Raw genomic sequence first — 14327 nt, 5'->3', positions numbered from 1 at the left:
TTCTCCAACGCCACCCCTTTAACTAACTCTGCTGGCACTCTGTACTTCTCCTTTGTAGTGACCACAATGGTAATTAAATAATTACCTGTACAGTTATGAGTTTAATATGTGTCCCCCACCACTAGCCTATAAACTCTATGAGGGTGAGACCTTGTCTGACTTCTTTCCTGCTGTTTCCCCAGTTCTTGGTACTCCGTAAGTGTCTGTTGCATTAACAGATAATGATTGGTTACCTGTTTTTGTTTCTAAGTCTATGTTCCCTGTGGACAGGGGCTATTTAACCGATCCATTTCCTCTGCTTCCTGTGGAGAACCTGGTGCTGAATGAGCAGTAACAAATATTTGCTGAGTGGAGTGAGACAAAGAATGAATGAATAAATGAACGAATGAAGAGTGAACCCCTCTTTCTCCCCCCCTTTACCTGCAACACACCTACAACCAAGTCTTCCCATCCGTGTAAACAGTCCTTGGTCCTGACCAGCCCCAATTTGCAGCTTCCCTTGACCCATGAGCAGAATAGGTGAGAAAGACCTTCCACGTTAGTAGGGAATTCTCATTTGAAAAACAATGTTTTCGGGGAATCTGCATGGATCCTCTCTGCCCTGCTTCTTGCGGAGGACACACCTGACCTGGTCAAAAGGGAGGGTACTCGAGAGGGTACATAAATCCCTACAGGACCGCCTTTGGCCCAGAGCATTTGCCTCCCACTTACCATCAAAGCCATTAACTGCAAAGTTTCATACTCACACTCATATACACTGTGGTAGGCAGTGTTGGATTCTGGTTAAGAGAACGGGGGAGTTGTTGTTGTTGTTTTTAAAGTAAGCCCTAGAGCCAAGGTGGGGCTTGAACTCATGGGACCTGAGTTCAAGAGTCACGTGCTCTACTGACCGAGCCAGCCAAGTGCCCCAAGAATGGGGGAGTCTTTAGAGTTGCTTTGGGTGAATCACCTAATCTTTTTGACTTTTTGCTTTTTCTTATTTCTCTGAAAATGGGACCTAGTATTACCGAATTTCCTCTTTTAATCAAGGATGCGTTCTGGTTCACATTTAAACATTCTTGGAATCAGAAGACATCTTATAATCAATGAGTATATTTAATCAGGTTGCGGGGTTTTTTTGTTTTTGTTTCTGTTTTTGTTTTTTTTGGTCCCAAACACAGATCAATATATCCAGAGTATATCTCAGAATCAGTAGCATTCTTGAGAGCGATGTCTCTCAAGACACAGCCCTGTTGTAACTCACAGGCATATGTCTGACTCAAGTCAGTGAAGTGGAGACATCTGCAAGGAGCTAGCCTGGTTTAAAAGGTGACTTTGTGCTCTCAGTGTTATAAACCAGGCACAAACCCGCTGGGCACGCCTTGGATTTCAGTGAACAGAGCAAACCGCACGTGAAGAGCATTCACGCCGCCACCTGTGTTTAATGTAAAGCCAACATCCTGTCCATCAAACACGAGACTAGAAACGCTGCTCGCCGTCGCTCAGAAGTCAGAGGGCTTTGCAGGATGACTCTGATGACCAAGACTCTTTAAAAAGATACCCGGGGAGGCGGAACCTTTCCTCCCTAAGTAAATTTCCCTAGAGCAAATAGTTCCATTGACCTTAGACATGACTTCGGTGCTTTCCTGAGTTGAGAGCTATTTAAAAATAAAAGTCATGACATCTGATTGTTTGAAGGTCTCACTAACGATTTCAAATATGAGGATCTGGAGAGGGGGCTGTCTCTTTTGTCTCTCGCTCTCTTTTTTCCTTCTGCTAGTCCTTTAGTCCTTTCCTCCTTACAATAGAATCAGAAGGAAAGAGACCCTTTGGGAACAGAGTCCCCAGACTGTGGGTCTGTGGGATGGTCCCAGGCATTGTGGAAAGAGGACAGTCCATTTTTCTTTTTCTTTTAATGAGCTTTAATGAGGTCTGATGAGGATTGGCCAATGTAGACATTCGTTAACTGCCAGCCCGACCCTTGCTTTTTTGGCTTTTGCTGAGCGTGAGCAAGGTGAAAGCATCTGGTTTTTGATCCTCCTAGAGCCCCTGTGCATCCTGGCCTTGCTTGTGCAACTGCAGAAATCAGGGAGTCCCAGCAGGGGAGGTGAGATCACCATGCTCGAAGCAGATCCGCTGGGCGGTGGAGGCATACAATGCCTGAGAGGCCCTGGTGTGATATCACTGTTGCATATTTATTCATTCAACAAATATTTATTAAGTGCTAACTGAGTGCTAAACGCGGCCCTAGGTGCTGGGGATATATAGCAGTGGACAGGGGGAAGAAACCCCCATCTCTCAGAACGGCCAGGGAAAGAGAGGCATAAACTAACAAAACGTACAGTGTGTTGGATGGAGAGAAGGGCTATGGAAAAAAACGAATAGGGAAGGGAAAAGGGGAGACGACCATACCTCACCCAGTGAGAGAGTCTGGTACTAGTTTGAGGTTCTCATCCTCTATGTCAAACCAAAGGATGCTCCCAGCTGCCGGCCGAGCAGGGGTCCACGGCACCATCACCTGCCTTCTTGAACTTAACCTTCTTCCTCCCCGCTGACATTGAGCTGGGGTTTGCCTGAACCCCGTGTACCTGCCCTGCTCTGATCAGTCCTCTTCTGCTGGGCTCCTCCAGGATCTGCTCCTCACTAGCTCCTATGTTTGTTCCGTCCCCTGGCTGTCCCCTGGCCTCAGCTCTGTCCATTCCCAGAACTGGGCTGACTTTGTTTTCAGATTCAGTGTTTCTTTCACCGTATTTCCAAGATTGGTCCCATAGTAAAAAAACACAAACCCTGGGCAAGGATAATCAGACTCTATGAAGCTCAGTTTTCTCATGGTGATGGGACCTGCTCCAGACGATTATGAGAACCCCATGAAATACAAAGAAAAGTGGTTCTCAGAGCCTCGTACTTGGTGGGTGCTGAGCCAGTAGGAGCTGTTAAAATACGAGGGACTGAACAGCAATGCAAGGGGGGGCCCAGCATGGAGGTGCATCCTGGCTTTGTCTCCCCCACCCCTCTTCCAGATCTCCCCTCCTCTCCCCCCACTGGACACTGTCATTCTCGGCTCCCCTTTCATCATGGAGCTTAGCTCCTTGGAATCTTTGCCTCTGGCCACTTAAAGAGAAAAACTCTTCAACTCATCTGCTGCCTCCCCCCTCCCACTCCCATACCCTGTCCCCCCCCCCACGCCCGACAAGAACAGTCTCTGTTCAAAGGGGATGATGCCTTTCTTGTCAGTCAAGACTCTGGAAGATGGTGGTATCTTGGACCTTTCTTTCTTCCTGATGACCTGGTTTGTAAGACGTCTTTCTCCTCTCTGAAAATAGTAGCTTTTCAGAACACCCAGCAACCTTGGCGTTCACTGCCGAACTAGCCAGTGGGTTACATTTGTCCAGGGTGCTCCTTTGCCCAGGGAGAGTCTCAGTATTTGTGCTCTGACCCTTCTCCTGGCCGGAACCAAGGCACCTGTTCTATTTCCCACCATGGAGGCTGGGCTTTGCTGACACTTTATACAGCAATGCTTCCTATTTTTTTTCTTTTTTACCTGTCCTCAGTACTCACATGGCACTCAAAAAGTGAGTAACCTCTGCCCATTCTCCTCTTCCTTTAAGCTTCTTCTCGTTTTTTCCTTGGAATCCCAGAGTTTCAATGAAGTTGGACGTGCTCGTCTGCTTTGGATTCTTAGACAGGCCTTGTAGGCCTGATGTCTTGTTAGGGGTGCCTCAACTTCTGGTCGAGCAATAAATTAAGGACACAGAACCTATGGTTAAAGCTCACTGACCAAAGGGAAGATGGGCAACCTCTCTGAACCTGTGTTCTCATCCGTAAAAGGGAGAGAACATGTGTTCTGACCCCAAAGGCTTGTTGGCAGTAGTACAACCAGATCACGACCATAAAGCCCTTACGAAGTGCCTCGTGCCTGATAAACACGCAGAACCCAGTCGCTCATGTGTCCGTGCTGGGGTTGGTTAGGATGAATCTGATTTTCCTACGGAGGCTTCTCTACTCTGTCCAGCCACCCGGAAGCTATCACCCGGAGCCCCGAGCGTCTGCTGCCTCCTGTCGGGCATAAGCTGCTTCACGGCAGACCTTGTATTGCTCTCTTACAATTCTTAGAAGTCACCAGCATTTCCTGTTGTCAGGGGCTTCCTGTGACTCAAGAGCAGGGACCCTGTCTTGTTTCTCACTGTAGTTCCTGTGCCCAGCACCAAGCTGGGCACAAGGCAAGTGATCAATAAATGTTTGAAAACAAGGAACAAAGTTAGGACAAAAAGAGGTTGGGTGGTAGCTGGCTCCCGCTAGGGTGAGATGGCTCCGAACCAGGAGGCACAGAATCGCAGAGCCCCCCCTGAGTGGGCAGCCCCCCTTCCTGGAGGCAGATCGCCCCCTGCTGCACCAGCCCTCCAGAGTCATCACTCCAGCCTCCTCTCGGAAATGCTGCTTACCCTGCCTTTCCACAGAAAGCTGAAAAACAGGCAGTTTACCCCTGAGAAGTGAGGAACAGCAATACTCCAGGTGCTAGGAGCGGGGTGGAACTGACGTTGCTTCCTCTCCCAGTGAGGGCGTCCCTGGTCCCCTAAAACAACTAATGATGTGTTCTAGAAACCCACCCATGGGACAGTCGTTCATTTCAATAAATTGTGTGGAGCTCTTCTTTAAGTTTTGCTGCTGCCTCAGCCTCTGGTCCCTCTCCCAGTTAAACTTCCTCAGCAGAAAGGCCCTCTTGAATTTTCGGCCACACTCCAAAGACAGCCTGACCATGGCCCTCTATCTTTGGAGACCCAGAAACTCAGGAGGAAGAGTTGGAGGTCAAAGAGCGAACAGGGCCCTTTCTTTGCTTAACAGAGTTCACGCCATATTGTTGACCCAGGAATTTCTCCAAATACCCATCATCTCCCTCGTCTGCATCACATTCCTTTAGTTGGGAGTGCGGTTTCTCACGGATGAGATTATGTATGACAATCTCACGCATAGCCGAAACGGGTCTGCTGCAGAGTGTGGTACCCTGATGGAGTCTGAGCTGCAATTTTAAGAGCAAATGAATGAAAAATGGAGTATGGAGAACTATAATCACACGCAACCACACGGATAAAGCTCAGAAACACACCACCGAGCTAAAGAAGCCACTGGAGTATGTACTGTACAATCCCATTTAAATAAAGCTCAAAAATAGGCGAAACTAATGGGGCTACTGCCAGTCAGGGTAGCTTACTCCTGGAAAGAGGAATGAAGGGAATTTTGAGCCCCGGTAGTTTTGATCAGGTTACGGGCAACATGGGTACGCTCATTTTGCGAAAGTTCATTGAGCCGAGCATTATGATTTGTGTTCTTTTATGCTTGATCATACTTCAGTTATACAAAAAAAGCGCATGTGGCCAGCAGGAAATCCTGAGGTCCAGGACTGAATCACACAATGATAATGCAAATATTTGTGTAAATTTTTTCACAGAACCATGAAAAGACTAGCATGCCCAGCCCAGCTCGCTTATGTCCAATAGGGGTCATTAAAATCTACCGGGAGAAGATGCTCCTTTCCTGGCGCAGGAGAGGAGCTCATCCAGAGTCTCTTCCTTGATCACTGTCTGCACATATCATGACCCCTAATGGGGGCCGGGGGTCAGTAGCAGCTAGAAAGCACAGCTATTGTCTGGTGAAAACATGTCACAGTTTCGCCTGGAGCTGATGGGGTCCTATCTGGGGAGGGGCTCCCCAGCAGAGATTGAGACCGCCCATGCACCGTGCAGAATCCCCCCAAGTGACACTCTGATCACAGGACAAGCTGCCTCCCAGGCATTCTATAGAAGAGCAAGCTGACTTTCATCCTGCTCAAGGCTGGGGGGGGGGGATTCTTTGGGGTTGACTTCTGAAAGCCGCAGTTTGTGACTCTGATAAGATTACTCAAAGAACAAGGAAGAGACTGTGTTTTTAAAGTGAGCCAAGCTAGTCATTTTTCTAAGTTCAAAAAGCAAATACAGCTGAATTCTCTTCAGCCTCCATTTGCAGAGGGTGGAGGGATCGGAAGGCGCGGAAGCCGCTCGGCTGTGGGTGTGACTGTGTCCTTGACCTGGTTTGAGACCCGCGCTCGGTTCCTGATTCCAGGCACCAGGCTGTGACAGCCACTCAGGGGCTGGTGGAGGTGCAGCAGGGTCCTCTCGGCGAGTCGGTACATTTCAGGCCGCAAGAGGGGAGCGACTCGGATGTGATAAAGCCAACCTTCAACACCCAGTCATTTCTGAAGCCGTTCTTGGCTTGGGGGTGGCTGGTTATAAAAACGCTGCATTTTGCTGGATGACGGGGTTCACAAGAGGGAACACGAACAGTCATGGCGCAGTGTCATACATTTTCAGCTCTCACCAGAACAAGACTTTGATGTCTTTTTATCTCAGTGAGCATTTGATCTCCCCGGTCTCTTACCTTGCTACTGTCCTACGCAAGCCTCCCTAAGGATGCAGCAGACAGTTCTGACTTCACCCAAACAAGTTTTTTGGGTGCCAGGCCCTATGCTGTAAGGAACACAGAAATGGAATGGACACAGGAACAAGGTGTTTACACCCGCTGGTCCTCGCAGAGCTTAGCAACGTGCATACAAATGATGCCTGCGTGAGTGACGCAACTGGGCGCAGACTGAACTGGGCAGGCTAGTGGAAGTGGAAACTTCTTAGAGGAGATGGCCTTCGAAATGGGCTTTATTCTGGGCAGGAGGAGAAGGAGCATTAGTAATGCTCGTGGTTACAAGGAAGTTGAGGGCAAGTTCAAGGCAAATGGGATTTGGCTGGAGAGTAGAATAGGCAGGATGGGGAAATAGTGGAAACAGACCAGAAAGGAAGTCTAAGCCTACAGTCTGGAGAGCCGGGGCCTACTCTGGCAGGACTTGGGGGTTTTAGAGCAGCTTGGGGACAAGATGAAAGACAGAGGCTGGCAGGTATGTGTAGGATGAAGTGGAGCGAGACCAGGCCGGTGCAACAACCCAGGTGAGAGATAATTAGGACAGGGGTGGTGATGGCTACACCTTCCAGTCGTTAAAGAACCAGATGTAATTGAGTGTGTGTGGGGATAGGGTTCTTGAGATTCCCCTCGTGACCTCTGTGGAGAGAAGAGGCTGAGTGCTGCCCGCTCTTGAGGACATTTCTCAATTACATTAAAGGAATTTGGCTGGGTACACGACCAGTGCCAAAAGTCCCGTGGAAGCAAACCAAGTTCAGAAGGAACGTTCGTAGTTCTTGCTCTGATGGCCCCGTCTAGGTTAACAGCAGCCCCCTTTGGGCTACGAGTACAGCTTGCCCCATTCCAGCACTGACACCGAACTTGCCCTACCTGAGCTTGTGGTGGCTCCTCCCACCAGGCGCCTGTTCCACACCCAGGAGACCACATTGGCCAACCTATTATCTGTCACTCAGCCCCCCGAGGGAATGCAGCACAAACACTGCGTCCTGGGTCATTTCTCATTCCATTGGGTTAACCTTCCTGACAGCTCTGATCATTGCCTATGAAATCAAAGCCACACTCCTTAGCCTGGGATCTGTGGCCCTTCGTGACCTTGGGCACCAACAGGGTGTAATTGCCACGATCTTGGGCTCACTAGAGTCAGATGACCTAGTTTAGCATTGCTGGGTTATAGAAAGATCTAAGGAGATAGTACATGTAAAGAACGTAGCACAGAGCCTGGCAGTCAATGCGCAGCAGTTGACATCCATTACCATAGGAACAGCTTGGCTGCCTTTCACACTTCCTCACCTCCGTGCCCTTCTTCATACTTTTGCCTCTGGGGAGGCTGGCCTCTTCTTCACTCCCATCCTCAGTTCAGCGGATCAGAATTCCACCCAACTCTGCTCCGGAGCTGCCGGCACCAGGAAGGCTTCCTGCATACCCCTAGTCACTCTGTCCCCATGTGAGTCTGTTACTGATACCAGTCTTACCTGCCTCCAGAATGGGAACTCCAGGAGAACAGGGATTTTTTATGTTTTACTTATTGCTATATGACCACACCTAGAACAGCACATAGTAGTATCTTTTTTTTTTCTTTTGAAAATATGACTCTGTCTACTACACAGTGTACTCTTGAGGGACCTGTTCTGGTTTATTCTGTAACTTCCATATTGTCCTTGTGAATTCAGTTATGATGAACTATAGTGGGCAAATTATGAGAAAAGGATTCTGCTCCAAAAGGGGGAATGGAAAAATTCTGGGAGGCAGAAATAGGAGTCAACTGGGGAATTTTTACTCCCTTTCTCCCTTGAGATGACAGTGAAGAGTTAACTGGAAACCCAGAAAAGCAGGTGAGATTGAGGGTAACTATACAGCTATTACAGGAAATGGTTGTAAGTTGGGTTTTGGCTTGCAGATAAATTAGGTTCAGTGGCTCACACTATATCCAGAGCTAAGAGTGACCCAGTTACCATCCACAGGTTTCTTTGACAAGTGTTCTCTTGAAGTTGATGGTTAAATTTTATTTACAGGTCTGGATTCATAAGGTTTAGTCAATTATGTAACATAGACAGCAGAGGACCTATCCTGAAATGTCCATTTCTTTGTCTCCTGGAGTGCTTTTCACAACCTCTGAAGACAAGAAAATCAGCTTCTGAAGGCCCAGGCCAGGGCCAAAGCTGGTGGTCCATAAATATTTGGTAAATAAATGAGTGAATGAACCAAAGAATAGACCCTGGAAGGATATAAAGCTCCTCTTGAGATCTCTCATATGTTTGCACCGATACCGTTGAACTATGCTTTTTAAAGAATAAATATATGGGCACCTGGGTGGCTCAGTCAGTTAAGCATCCAACTCTTGATTTTGGCTCAGGTCGTGATCTCAGGGTCCTGAGATCGAACCCCACATCAGGCTCCACACTCAGTGCAGAGTCTGCTTGTCCCTCTCCCTTTGCTCCTCCCCCATGCTCTCTCAATCTCTAAATAAAATCATAAAAAAAAGATTCTCTCTCCCTCTGCCATTCCCCGCCCCCACCTCCTTCTCTAGAAAGAAAGAAAGAAAGAAAGAAAGAAAGAAAGAAAGAAAGAAGAAAAAAATGCGTTTAAGCATTACTGAAATCATACTAGTGTTCTGAAATTTTGAATTTTTCTTGATCAACTATTATTGTGTGGGGGGGTGTACGGCAAAATTTTCTAATATTCAGAAATGATCCTTCTACTTGAAAAGATTAGAGACATTTGGCTTAAGATGCTTTCGAAAGCACTTCCAGCAGAACTCTTTGACACCTTCTTGGCAGAGCTCCTTGCGAGAGTCACATGCTCACTGCTGCCCTTTCTACTTTCAGATGGCCAGAAAAGTCTCATGCCATGCTCCCTTGGAGCCAATTCACCAGAAACAAACTGTCTTTATTGCATATAATCCCCCAGGTTGTCTAGCCCAGATTCTGTATTTCCCGACTGTAACATTCTACTGTTCCTTAAAGCTCAGATCAGCACAATCACAATTTGAATATTGTCCAAAAGCAACTTTTGGTCCTTAATCAATTGCTACAAATTTCAGTATTAGATGAAGCACCAAATAACATGTAACCATCTGTTTTAGATGGTGCCAAAATTTCACTGAAAATATGCCCTCTTCTAGAACAAGCTTCTCAGCAGAAATTAACAACAACAAAAAAATTAGTCACTTTTCCTTCACTATAGGGCTGGTATATTTAACAAGGAGTGTGATGATTCAGTTTATTCCGCTTCCAAAGCAAGTTGTCAACGGTAAGTTCCTGACATTCTGGTTTGAGCCAGACACTGACTGTTCTCTACCAGAAATCATTGTTTGATAAATCCCAATGTCCTCTTCTGCCTGACTTTACTGAAATAAACCAGGGTCCAGTATTACAGCGAAGTGGTTGCTCAGATATAAAATCTTTCCTTTGGGTCAGAAAAGAGGACCTGTACTTATCTCAGGATTCTCAGCTAACAGGCAATTTCAATGATACTTAGGTGGCATTTGTTGGAAGAGGGCACAGCAGGATTGCTGGGTGCCCCTACTTCCTAAGAAAGGTCTCTGACGAAGTACAAAGTCCATGGCTGTAACCGGTGGATAAAGACTGACCAATGAATCTGCATTGATTATTATTTTTTAAATTTAGCAGTCTCTCTCGACTGTGCCAGGAACAGGACTGTGCCAGGAACAGCCACTCAGAGACAATTAAGACATAGTTCCTGTTTCTGAGGAGCTCATTGTTTAGCAGGGGATGGGAATGCGTGTAAAGGATGGATAGTTCATATGAAATCACAATACAGTGACAAACGCGGCGGCAGAACCAAGTTCAAAACGAAATGGAGGGGAGGGGGGTGGGGGATTGGGATAGGCCAGTGATGGGTATTAAGGAGGGCACATATTGCATGGTACACTGGGTGTTATATGCAAATAATGAATCATGGAACATTGCATCAAAAACTGGGGATGTACTGTATGGTGACTAATATAACAAAAATATAACAAAATTATATATATATATATATATAAAAGACAAAACGATATGGAATCACTGAGTGGTGTGACCAATTTCCAGGGGTGCTCAGGGAAGGCGCCACAGATTATTTTTGCAGAACCTGGAACAATAAAAGGGTTTCCAGGAGGACAAAGGTTAGGGAGTTGTGGATGGAAAAGAGAAGGAGGAGTATTCAAAGCAGGGAAAATCATCCACGCAAGGATGCAGAGAAGCCTAAGGAGAGCAGCCACAGCCCAACTGGGGATCGGCAGACAAGAATAGACAAGTAGGCTACTGTCAGACTGGGGCCTTGGGCACCAAGCTGAGTGAGGATCCCATCGGGTGGATCATGGGAGGCATCGGGAGTAGGTCTGCTTAGGAAGGAGGAGGGTCTGGGGCAGTCGAATGGCAGGAGACTACGAGTGGAGACTCTTGTGAAACAGTGAGTGGCTGTCCCAGAGGCTGACAGGAACAGGGTGGGGCAACTTAAGAGATAAGCAGGTGCTACTGGTGAAATCCAACATCTCCTGGAGATAAACACCAGAGCAGTGGTCAGGGGGCCCAGAAAAGCCCTTGGCCTTCGGAACTCCCCTCTAGATTATTTCCGTTCAAATTTAACACCTGGGGCACCAGCCAGCAGAGTGGGATTTCCTCTGGATGATCTGAAACGAACCTTAGGCAGGCAGTCACCGGACGGCAACAGAGCCCATACAAGCTCAGTGGAGCCCAGAACTCAGGCTGCCTGGGTTTGAATCCTGGCTCTGCTGTCAGCATCCTGCTAGACAGGGATGGCAATAGCACCTACCTTGCAGGGCTGGTGTCAGAGTGAAGAGCTAATCCGTGGAAAGTGCTTAGCACAGTGTGGAACACAGTGGGATCTGGGCAAATGAGAGCTCTACGGAGCATGCAGTTGGTCGGCTAGCATGTGAAATGAAAGTTGCTTTGGCCAGAGGGGGTGGGGGTGCGGTCATGCTCCTTTTCCCTGTCCATCCCTTGGAGTAAGCCTCGATAGAAATTTTCTACCAGCTGGGAAAGTATTGGACTCTCCCCATTCCTGGGGTTAATTTCTACCTGTAATTCCCAAGCCCAAGATATTCAAATAGGGTTAGCTGTTGATGCCAGACCTGGAACAATCTCAGCATAGAGTCTCTACTTCTCCAAAGACAGGAAAGTGAAAAAGCCTGAGGGGTACTGGGTGAGTCACCCATCACCTAAAGGCACTGGAAGGATAATCCAGCCCAGGTGCATGCTCCCCAGCATCAGAAGCCAAGCTCAGTGTCGTGCAGGTGGAGGACAACTCTCTGAGATTCTCTGAATCTCACCCTCAGACACAGCCAGCCTGCTGTCCCAGGAGTAGGGTTTAGAAAGAGGTTTCCCTGAGGGGGAAAAAACCCACCTGTCCAACAGAATAGGAAGCTGTCATCCTTTCCTGCTACATGGAGTGGCCTGGAATAAAATTCTACCTCAACGGAACTGTTAAGAGGAATAAATGAGTTCATACAAGTTAGGTACTTAGCACATATTAAGCATGCGATGAACCTTCGCTTAGAACTATTATTTTTAGGCTGTAATCCCAATTCTCCTTACACCTGTTAAAGTAGGTATGGTGTTCAGTGGGTTGAGTGGATGTTCGGAGCCCAATAAATATACAGAACTTCAACAACAACAAAAATTCTCTCCAAGAAAAAATTCTCTGTATCTTCATAGTTTGAGTAGATAAACTATACTTCCCACATTACGAGACACTACATAAATAATGTAAAAAGGAATCCTTTCTGGTTTGGTTCAATGTCACTGGTGTTATTTTATTTTATTTATTTTTAAAGATTTTTATTTATTTATTTGACAGAGAGAGACAGCCAGCGAGAGAGGGAACACAAGCAGGGGGAGTGAGAGAGGAAAAAGCAGGCTCCCAGCGGAGGAGCCCGATATGGGGCTCGATCTCAGGACCCTGCGATCACGCCCTAGGCTGAAGGCAGACGCTTAACGACTGAGCCACCCAGGAGCCCCCACTGGTGTTATTTTAAAGCCTACCATTTCTACTCAGCCAGACCCTGCAGGAATTCCAGCAGTGTCTGCCGATTTGGCATCCACCCATTCCTGAGTGGACTGTCATGCAGGTGAAGATCTTTTCAGAGAACCCTAACAAGTGAGATTTTATCACAGCATTATTGACCCCCAAATTAACAAGACAGGGGCAGTTCTAAAAGCACTCCTTGGCTTCCATTAATAAAGGTTAGCTGTTACATTAGGCAGACCAGTATACTCTGGGGAGTAACTAGTATCTTATTAAGTTATAAATACATTTAATGGCCTCAGTACTGGTTTCTTATTTTGGAATATGAGGAAGGAAAAATGGAACTCATAATCATTAGAGTCTAAGTACAATGCCACTATTTGTTATAACGTATATTTACCTACAGTACTGCTTACGGACTACCTTGTTTTTCTAGAGCCCACATATTCCCTCAAAGGACACTGTGACTCTCCTGTAATTGTAGCCACAAGAAAGTGGTAGATTATAAAATCACATTACTTGGTTTTGAGTCAAACGAGTCAGACCAGTTCAGAGTAAGACTGAGACTTCCTTCCCCACTCTCAGTTCCCTTCTGGTTTCTCATTAAGGGGAAAAAAAAGTGCCGTCCGTGCCCATCTCCATTCACTGAACTCTGAACAGAGCGCTGACCAAGTTCTCTTATAAAGAACACAAGACAGAGTTGGAGGGGCACAGAGTTCTTATCTTCCACTTTCTGCACAGAGAACAATCATATTTAAAATCATTTACCAAATAATAAATGGCTATTACATCAAGCTCAAGCTTACCTCATTTCCTGTTGCTGACCTGCTAGCTGGTCCATTGACTGTGGGCAAATTCTAGAGCTGTGTACCCTCCAAGATGCCCCGGCATGGAGACTGTCTCAAGGAACACTCCGGTGGTTTGGTGGGAAGCGGTCCCTGAATTGACTATGAGGAAATCTAAATAAACTGCACAGGTGTTATACGCTCCATCTGGGTTACACCCCTCACATCCCACCCCCCTTCTGTTCCCAAATACAAACGAGCCACTTCCATCTCTTGCTTTCTCCTGATAAGGAACACAGTGCTTCTCAACTTCACACCCCAGAGGTCTCCGCCCCTGCGGGAGCTGTGTGAGGAAGCCTGCTCCCCAGGTGGGCTGGACTGCGGGTAACCAGGGGCCTCAGCGCCGGTCAGGGGGGTCACCATGCCGCAGCGCCTAAGCTGTCTGCCCTTGGTCAGCGTGGACAGGCCCCACCTCAAAAAGGGCTAGAAATGGTTCTTCTGGACTTCTTCCCACACAGAGAATGGCTAAGCTAGCTGAGGCAATCTGTAGTTGGCTTTAAAATCAGCAATGGGGAGGGGAAAAGAAACCTCACAACAAACAGTGGTAACAGAAGGTTTGTGTGGGAAGACGGTTAAGTTTGGTCTAAAACAAGCAGTGTCTCTGGTAATGAGCTGTTGTTAGGAAATACGTGGGCCCCCTCAGTGCCTGCAGCACTTTTAAAGAGCACGGTTGCTGTTTCTTGAGGGTTTTTTCAGGGGGGATGAGTGGGGGAAGGCACAGTGAGGAGAGGGAGAGACCCAACTAAAGAGCATGGGGGCATTACAGGGCACCGGAAGAAGCATCTCCAGGTGGTGCAGCCGTGAATCCCAGCTCCGCTCTGCAGCCACTGTTGCACCGTAACAGGACTACCTTCTCTCAGGCACAACGGCTCCTCCGGGAAATGGGTGTACCTAAACAATCAGCCGGGGTCTGGGTGTGAAACAGAGGGCACACTCAGCTGGGGTGCCTGACTTTCATAAAAGGGCTATTTATAAAGGGTGTGGGCAGGGTTAGGAACTTCTGTGAGGACAGTGAAGCCCTCCAGGGCTGGCAAAACAGGGAGTCCGGCCCAATCCTCTGCTGGCTAGGACAAG

The sequence above is a fragment of the Ursus maritimus genome, unplaced genomic scaffold (assembly GCF_017311325.1).
Source record: "Ursus maritimus isolate PB19 unplaced genomic scaffold, ASM1731132v1 scaffold_17, whole genome shotgun sequence".
NCBI lineage: Eukaryota > Metazoa > Chordata > Mammalia > Carnivora > Ursidae > Ursus > Ursus maritimus.
The sequence above is the reverse complement of the archived record's forward strand: the minus strand, read 5'-3'. Positions refer to the sequence as shown.